This window comes from Perca flavescens, chromosome 14 (assembly GCF_004354835.1).
Source record: "Perca flavescens isolate YP-PL-M2 chromosome 14, PFLA_1.0, whole genome shotgun sequence".
Classification (NCBI taxonomy): Eukaryota; Metazoa; Chordata; class Actinopteri; order Perciformes; family Percidae; genus Perca; species Perca flavescens.
Window position 1 is genome coordinate 32,961,644 of NC_041344.1, and position 7,796 is coordinate 32,969,439.

Sequence of the window (7,796 nt, forward strand, 5' to 3'; positions counted from 1 at the left end):
GTCAAAACTGTGCGCACCATAGTGGCTGAGGATGGAGAAGTGCAGCCATCCTGTCGGTCATGCGGTGCGCAGTGGAGTTCATTAGGAAAACATGTTCATTTAAGTCTGTTTATCTTTTTAATGTAGGCTAAATAGGCTAAATTTAATGTAGGCTAGATAATAGTACTAATTACAATGAAAAATACTTTATTTGTGATTCAAAATAATGGTAAATTAATTAGTGACCCCCACAGATGCATGATTTTACTGCTTCCATGGAAGCTCAGACCTCCGTATGGGAGCTGAGCTCCCACTGGCTCCCACGTAACTCGAACCCTGGTTACTGTATCATTTACATTGAAATCCCTATCACAATCACCCAAAAGCATAAATTCTAAGGGGCTGTTAGGTTATGGAATGCTCTGTTTAACTTCAGCTACTAGTTGTCAGATCATCGTCGTCATTTTATATTACCTGAATGATTGCCATGAAGCAAAACTGGACAAGTGTTTTGTCCAGGAAGTCGACGGAGCCCTTCATCCTTGAGTTGTCCAAGTTGCTGTATCCAGTGTTCAATCCCTTCCTTTCTCATTTGTCCCCACCAGCTCTCTATCCACTGGTTTGCCGTGCTCGTTATATAGCTCCTCTCTCCTGCTCTGTCATCTTCATCATTTCGACGCAAATACTGTTGGATGTCTCTTACCAAAGCATTCTCTGCACCCATGTCTGTGCGTAAAAGCCTTGGGTAACCACCAGCCTGCTCTATTGCTTCAACAAAGTAGCTTCCAATAACTTTTGGATCGCTGTTTGTGTAGGCTGTTCTTAGCCATATAATCCTACGGGAATATCCGTCTATGCATCCATTAATGCATAGACCATATGGCTTGAGTTTGTCGTAGGAATCTACATGCCATATGAAATTAGGCCCCTGTGAAAAATACTGCCTTCGTCTAAGACGTAGTCTCTGGCGAGCTTGAGAATTGACTGGTTCCAGCTGAGACAGAAGGATCCTTACGTCTTCTTTCCTGACACGGATGCCTCGCTCCAAACACTTCACATACATCCACCGGTATCCATGAAGTTTTCCAGGGCCTTCCAGTTGACTGCATATAAAGTCGACAGCATCCTCTAAATTATCATATTGGCGACGATGTAATCCATAAACTTTCAATGTCTTCATTAACTGCCTTTTACTGACAATAATCCCTTGCAAAGCAAGTGTGTTCAGTATATCCTGGTAACGCATCCCTAAATTAAAATACAACTCTATCAAATGCTCTCTATCCATAGCTAGCCTACCAAGAAGTGCCTTAAGCGGGTGGCAGCTTTAGTGTGCACTCTCTGCTTTGGGGAGAAAAGCTGCTCCATTGTGCATTCTCCTTTTATATACACTTATCTTGAGGCCACGAGATAGTATCTTGAGGCCACGAGATAGTATCTTGAGGCCTCGAGATAGTATCTTGTGGCCTCGAGATAGTATCTTGTGGCCACGAGATAGTATCTTGAGGCCACGAGATAGTATCTTGAGGCCTCAAGATATATCTATATTGTCTGCAGAACAATAGAAGAAGAAGAAGAAAAAAATCCAGTCTGTACCCACAATGCAGTCTGTCAGTGGGTGACTACTAACTATTCAATATAGCATCTTAACTAAAGACACTTAACTAGTTTAGTGAGGCACATTATATTGCATAATTTTGCATGAAAAATGATACTATAACTATAACTATGCTTAAACTGCATTAACAAAGAAGAGAGACAGAAAAAAAAGCAGTAATTATTTACTACATTGTACACAGACACGTGCAGACTGGATATCAGAGAGAGAGAGACACTTACACAGAGGCCTCAAAGTCTCTGATGACAGACTCCATCAGCTGTTCAGCGCCTTCGGTAACAGACTTTCGTGATGACGAAAAATATATATTTATATCAAGTAATTAGATTCAATTTATTTATAGTATCAATTCATAAGAAGAGTTATCTCAAGACACTTTACAGATAGAGTAGGTCGAGACTAAACAAAATTTACAAAGATGCAACAATTCCAGTAATTCCCCCATATTACCTCAATATACAACATTATTTATTACATGGGTCTCTGTCAACGTAACTAAACATGATAAGATAAGATAGACTTAATTTATCCCACACTGGGGAAATTTAAATTTTTTTTTTATTTTAGGTGTAATTAGGGCATCATACTATATATTTAACATAACATTTATATTTGTATACAACCATATTCATGGAAGACAATAATAAATGAAATGTTATCTGTGTGTGTGTATATGTATTTATTTATTTGGTAAATAACCTCTAGTAGAGCTCAACAGTGTGGTTCCGGAAGTAAAAATCCCATTCATTTTCTCCATAAGGATTTTGATTAACCATGGGTGTTTCTCGATCTCAATAATGCAAAGTACGGACTTTGCTGGTTGTTCTTGGAAGAATGAACTTGCAAGTTCACAAGCACAGAAAACACTGTTAACAGTTTGAGACAATGCGTTCTTCCTGTTATCGCTCAACACTCCCAGCAAAGAGGCTACCTCAGGGCTCCAAAATACCAGCTAGAAATAAAAACCACAACAATATAACCAATTTGTATTAAAACAATCCCCGGACAAGAAAACCTCATAATGCTACAACTATTGCAATAATATTGAAAAATAAAACTAATTGAGCTTTAATTTTATTGTTTATGGTTTAGCTCAAACAGCCCTTACTTATTCAAAAGAGTGGAACGCGATCCCTACTATTATTAGTGTATACGTTTAAGTCAGTTTAAATTAAAAAATAAATAGGCATATATGCACTGGTGTGTCCTATGTGTGCCTATTAGTGTTATGTGGAATTATCATTTCTATATTATTGTAGTGCATTGTATATGCCCAGGGAGATGGAAATTAGAAATTCAAATTATAAAGGTTGGTCTCTCCCTTTTAGTCTACATAACATGTCATAGCATGTTACCACTTTATGTAGGCTACAACTGTTCATTTATCATACAGACTGAAACTCAACTTCTAATAAATCAGAAAACAAATACACCAAAAATATGAACTAAATACAAAATATAATGTAGGCTATAGCCTATGGCATAATTTAAACAAGTCTCCCGAAAAGAAACGGGTATATCTCTCTCCTCTCCCTGTTGCGGTGTGTGTGTGTGTGTGTGTGTGTGTGTGTGTGTGTGTGTGTGTGTGTGTGTGTGTGTGTGTGTGTGTGTGCGTGCTTGTGGAGTTTAAGGGCCGTTACAGAGTCAACGCATCGGTACGCATACGCGTCCGCAAGGCTACGCATCAACGCATAATGGCGGCCGAAGCGTAGCGATGCGTAGCCTTGCCAAATGTGTCGTCCCAGTTTTTGATACGCGACGAGCCGATGAGCACAATACTATGCATTGTCGGTGGGGGCGACACTGCACGTATTGTACATTACCCAAAAATATTGAATCATCTTAGCTGAGCAAATTCATCAAACATAGTACTATTGAGTCACATTTTTCGGTATGTATCAACGTTGTGTGTGTGTGTAGTCTATGCTGTGTGCCCTCCTCAAGAGGCTGAAATAGCCTACAGCAGGAGAGAGAGAGAGAGACCTAAATGTATCTATATATTTTTAAAACCTGCTAAACCATGTTTAAGTGACCTTTTCTCAATGTATTGGTCAGTGCTACCCAATCGTAGCACACTGTACTGGTGGGGAAACACGCCAGCATCTGATAAAAAGAAGTCAGCCAGCCAGCTGCTCCCTGACAAGAGCCACTCTCCGAGAGGGTCTGGCTCTGCCGACCGAAACACCGCGGAGCACTCTGCTACCCCCTGTTGCGTGGGTGGTGTATTGCATTTCACGCATCGGCCGTGACGCTTGCATCTACTTGCGTCTGCTGTTTAGACTATGAAAGGGAGCGCGTTGCTCGTTCACGTTGCTCGTTCGCGTTGACTCAGTAACGGCCCTAACTCCGAAAAGACAGTTAACCACAGGTTCCCGTTAATCTTATGATGGACATGTGTTGTGATATTTAAACAAACGATCCGTCAACGGCGAAATAAAAGCCTCTTATTTACGGGACCGGTCTAAAAGACCTCCGGCTTACAGCAGGAGTAGTATAAGGGTGGCGTCTTTGCGCGTGCATGTGTGACGGCATCACACGCACGCGCAAAGCCGCCATGTAATCTGGTGATATGAGCGTGCGTGATGACGTCGCGGCCGCACGTTGGTACTCGCCATCGCCATCTAGTGGTCGAATATGGTAGTGCATCTAATCGTCGAAACTGCGCACGCATACCGCTCGCGTAATGGTAATGACGCCGCGGTCGAACGTCAGCACTCCGAGAGTGCCGTCTAGTGGCCGAATATGGGAGCGCATCTCGCGAACGTGATGACGTAGGTAGTGCGGTCGGCCGCTTCACCGCAACAGGGGTCTGGTGCACTTGAGCGGAGGCTGACTCTCACAGACGCAGCTATACACGACGGAGGACACTTGTTCATAGGGCGTAGGCGTGTAGCTCCCTTTTTACCACGTTGCGTTCTTCCACAACAAAAGGCCATCTGGAGTTTGTCTTATGTTTTGGTGAAAACAACTAGGGATCGTTTCTCAGCAGTGCCCTGTTTAGCCTTCTGTTTACTGCTATTTAGCTCTTTTTTTTTAGATGCTTTTTTAGCTCGTCTGGTAGCTAGCTTGCGACCACATTTTTCCACATCAAAAAGCCCTCTGGAGTTTCACTTTTTAATTCTTCTTGGTGCAAGCAACGCTGTTTTGTTTTTTCAGCACTACCTACAAGTGGTAAGTAAATCTTGTGTTTAAGAATGTTCAAAGATATTTAATTCATTCAGTCATTCATGAATTAGCTAAAACTTTGATCGTGTGTTCGTAATGCTGGTGGGTTGTACCATATGACGCTAGTGTTAAAAAGTTGTTGTGAGTGTTAAATCGTCATAAAGGGGTTTGGTTTGTGGTGTTTAAAACCCCTTGTTTCAAGACGGGTCTGCTCACTTTTTTACCTGCATTTTGTAGCTACGTGGCTAGCTAAAACTTTCCCTCGTTTTCTCAGACTTCCTCAACAAAGACCTCTGAAGAAAGAGGATTCGTTTCTACAGCAATGGCTGCGTTTGGTGAGTAAATAAAAAAAAAAAAGCTTATTGTAAGGTATTTAATTCATTCAGACATTTGTGACTTAAAAACGTTTTTTTTGTGTGTTATAATGTAGTTTGCGTCATTAGGTGATCATGCAAAGAGCTGGAATAACGTGGCTGTGTTAGTTGATGAAACTATTAAACCACAAGGTAAAAACCTATAAATATATTATACACTACAGCATTAATTGATTTAGTACTGTGTTTTCATTCATTTTGTTTTTGTTTTTAAAAAAGCTCCGTGTAGCCCAATCCTACAGACCCCAACACGCCAGAACATAAAACAAAAGCCCACTCTAATAAGGAATAAGAAGGCTGCAAACAGGTATTTATGGTTTATTTATCTCTTTCAGGATGTAATATTTATTACTATTTAATTTATCACTGTGTTTGTAGTCATCTAATATATATATATATTCTGTGTCTAGACAACCCTGTTGAAAGGCCATGTGCTTCTATGCCCCTCTCTGTGAAAGATGCTACGCCTAAAAACGTTCGCCATCGTAAGCCTAAGAAGCAATTTATTGAGGTGAGTTGAAAAGGAAAACAGTAAAATAGCGTGTTGTATTTAAAAAAAAAAGATCTTTTTCTAAACTGACGGTTTCCCGCCCAAAAGAAGACGCCCTTCCTTTGTTCCAGACTCGCCTTACCCAGACACTCTATCTGCCGATCCTAACACCACTGCAGAGGTGAGAAACGCCTTTGTATCTAGCAGAATATATTTACATTGTGTCATAAAAGCTTTTTAAATAAAATGTATATATTGTTAAAAAGGCTTTTCCTTTGTTTTAGCAACTAACGGCCAGCGAAGACTTAGAGTCCTTGCATTGGTCGTCGTCTAAGTGTGATTTCACACATAGTACACCAAAGCCCTACCAGCCACCAAGTGTCTCCATTGAGAGGGAACAAAAGGATACCCCTTTACAAAAGAGATCTGATGAGGTGTGTGTTGTGTGTTGTGTGTGTGTGTGTGTGCGTGCTTGTGTGTGTCTTTATTTAACCAAAAATATGTTGTTATACCTCTAGAAAATCCATGCCATAGAAGTAGGCGAAGTATCTGAAGACACCAGACTAACAGTGACAGTCCCTACATCACACCAAACAAATCGGGAAGCTACAGGAGAAGGGTCTGAAGACACTGTACTAACAGAGACACCGATTACACCCCACCAACCGAGTCAGGCAGCTTTGCAGGAGGTCCCTGAATATAATGTAGGTGAATACCTCTTTAACTGTATCTATAGCACCGAGGAAGGCACCGATTATGTCAGCTGTATACCACACACCTCTGTCATAACTGTGTCAGATAAAAAGTGTAACAGGGATAATACCCCAGTAACCACTCCTGTAAATGTATTAGAGGTTAACGTTCCATTCCTTGATAAGCAAGCAGTACCTAATTATATTACTAACAATCCGTTTGAACACGGTGGGGCACTAGGAGGTCCTGAGCAGGTAACATTACTTAAGAGTGAAGAGTTTTTTGAGTATTGTGTCAACACTACCCCTCAACAACCTGCGTCCGATGTCCCTTATAAACAAATACAATCAGAATTAGCCAAATTACGAAAACAAAACGATGCTCTTATGAATGAATTAGATGTCTTGCAAACAGCTAACACACAATTGACAGTGCAGATAGCCAGTCAGGTCAGAGCTAACACGCATTTGGTTGATTTGTTCACAGGATTTGGCACAACTCTTGCCACTCATGTCAGCTCTCTCAATACACTGCTTGTACCTATGATAGCATGCCTTAAAAAGCCAATGAATATGCCCCCGCAGTAAAAAAGTGTTAAAACAGGCTATAGTTTGTGCAAAATATATAAAAAATAAATTTAAAAAAATGTCACCCCCACCCAAAAAACAAAAAAAATCTGAACCCTTAGGGGGGTGTGATGCTAGTAGTGATGAGGAACTAGAATGGCCGTGCGAGGACGATTACACAAGAGCAGTAAGCAATCCTCAGGATTTTGCACGATTGTGCGCGATACATGCAAAAATATTCGAAGCCTGGGCCCGATCTATGCCTAGAGCTAGAGCTAGTGAAAGCAACAGTGAGAAAACACACGCATCAGATAGTCCTGCTCCTGAACAGTTGTCACATAATGGTCCTTCACGCGTATATTCCAACAATACACAGTCCAATACAGACGCAACTCAATCATCAAATACAGACCCCACAGTCATAGATCAGAGTAATAACAGTCCTGCATGTTTTCCGAGTGTTCAGCCGTCAAAACGATCCTGTACAGATGAACAGACCGGTACCCAACCGTCCACAAGCGCTTATAGGCCCCCTCCATCACCCTCAGAAAATCCTCAGGGTAGTGTGCAGTGTGGTGCGGAGCGAGTTTCTAAGGTAACATCTGAAATAGCATCCAGACAGATACCTCTTTTTTAATGCTGCTGAATTTCGTCAAGATGTTGACCTGCGAAATATTGATTTGACTGATATTGGTAGTGTTCCTGAAAGGGTGTATAGCACCCTAACAGGTTTAATAGAGAGGGCTTTGGGCAATGCAACACAGGACAGCGTTTTAAATGTTGAGTTAAGGGGTCCCGCCGTAGATGTCCCTATCCAAACAATGTTGAATTCAAGCGACGGCTATAACACAGACACATTTCTGGAGCAAGTCACACAAGCGATGCAGAGTAACGATAATTCACTGACCGAA

At 41.3% G+C, this 7,796-nt stretch overlaps 1 long non-coding RNA gene across 1 annotated transcript; it reads left to right on the forward strand.

Annotated features, from left to right (window-relative positions):
- Positions 1-4,983: 4,983 nt before the first annotated feature.
- Positions 4,984-6,226, forward strand: LOC114568822 (uncharacterized). The gene is made up of 7 exons (XR_003694329.1): positions 4,984-5,097; positions 5,193-5,268; positions 5,356-5,443; positions 5,547-5,647; positions 5,735-5,807; positions 5,911-6,060; positions 6,145-6,226. It is a non-coding gene; the product is annotated as an uncharacterized LOC114568822 (long non-coding RNA).
- Positions 6,227-7,796: the final 1,570 nt, after the last annotated feature.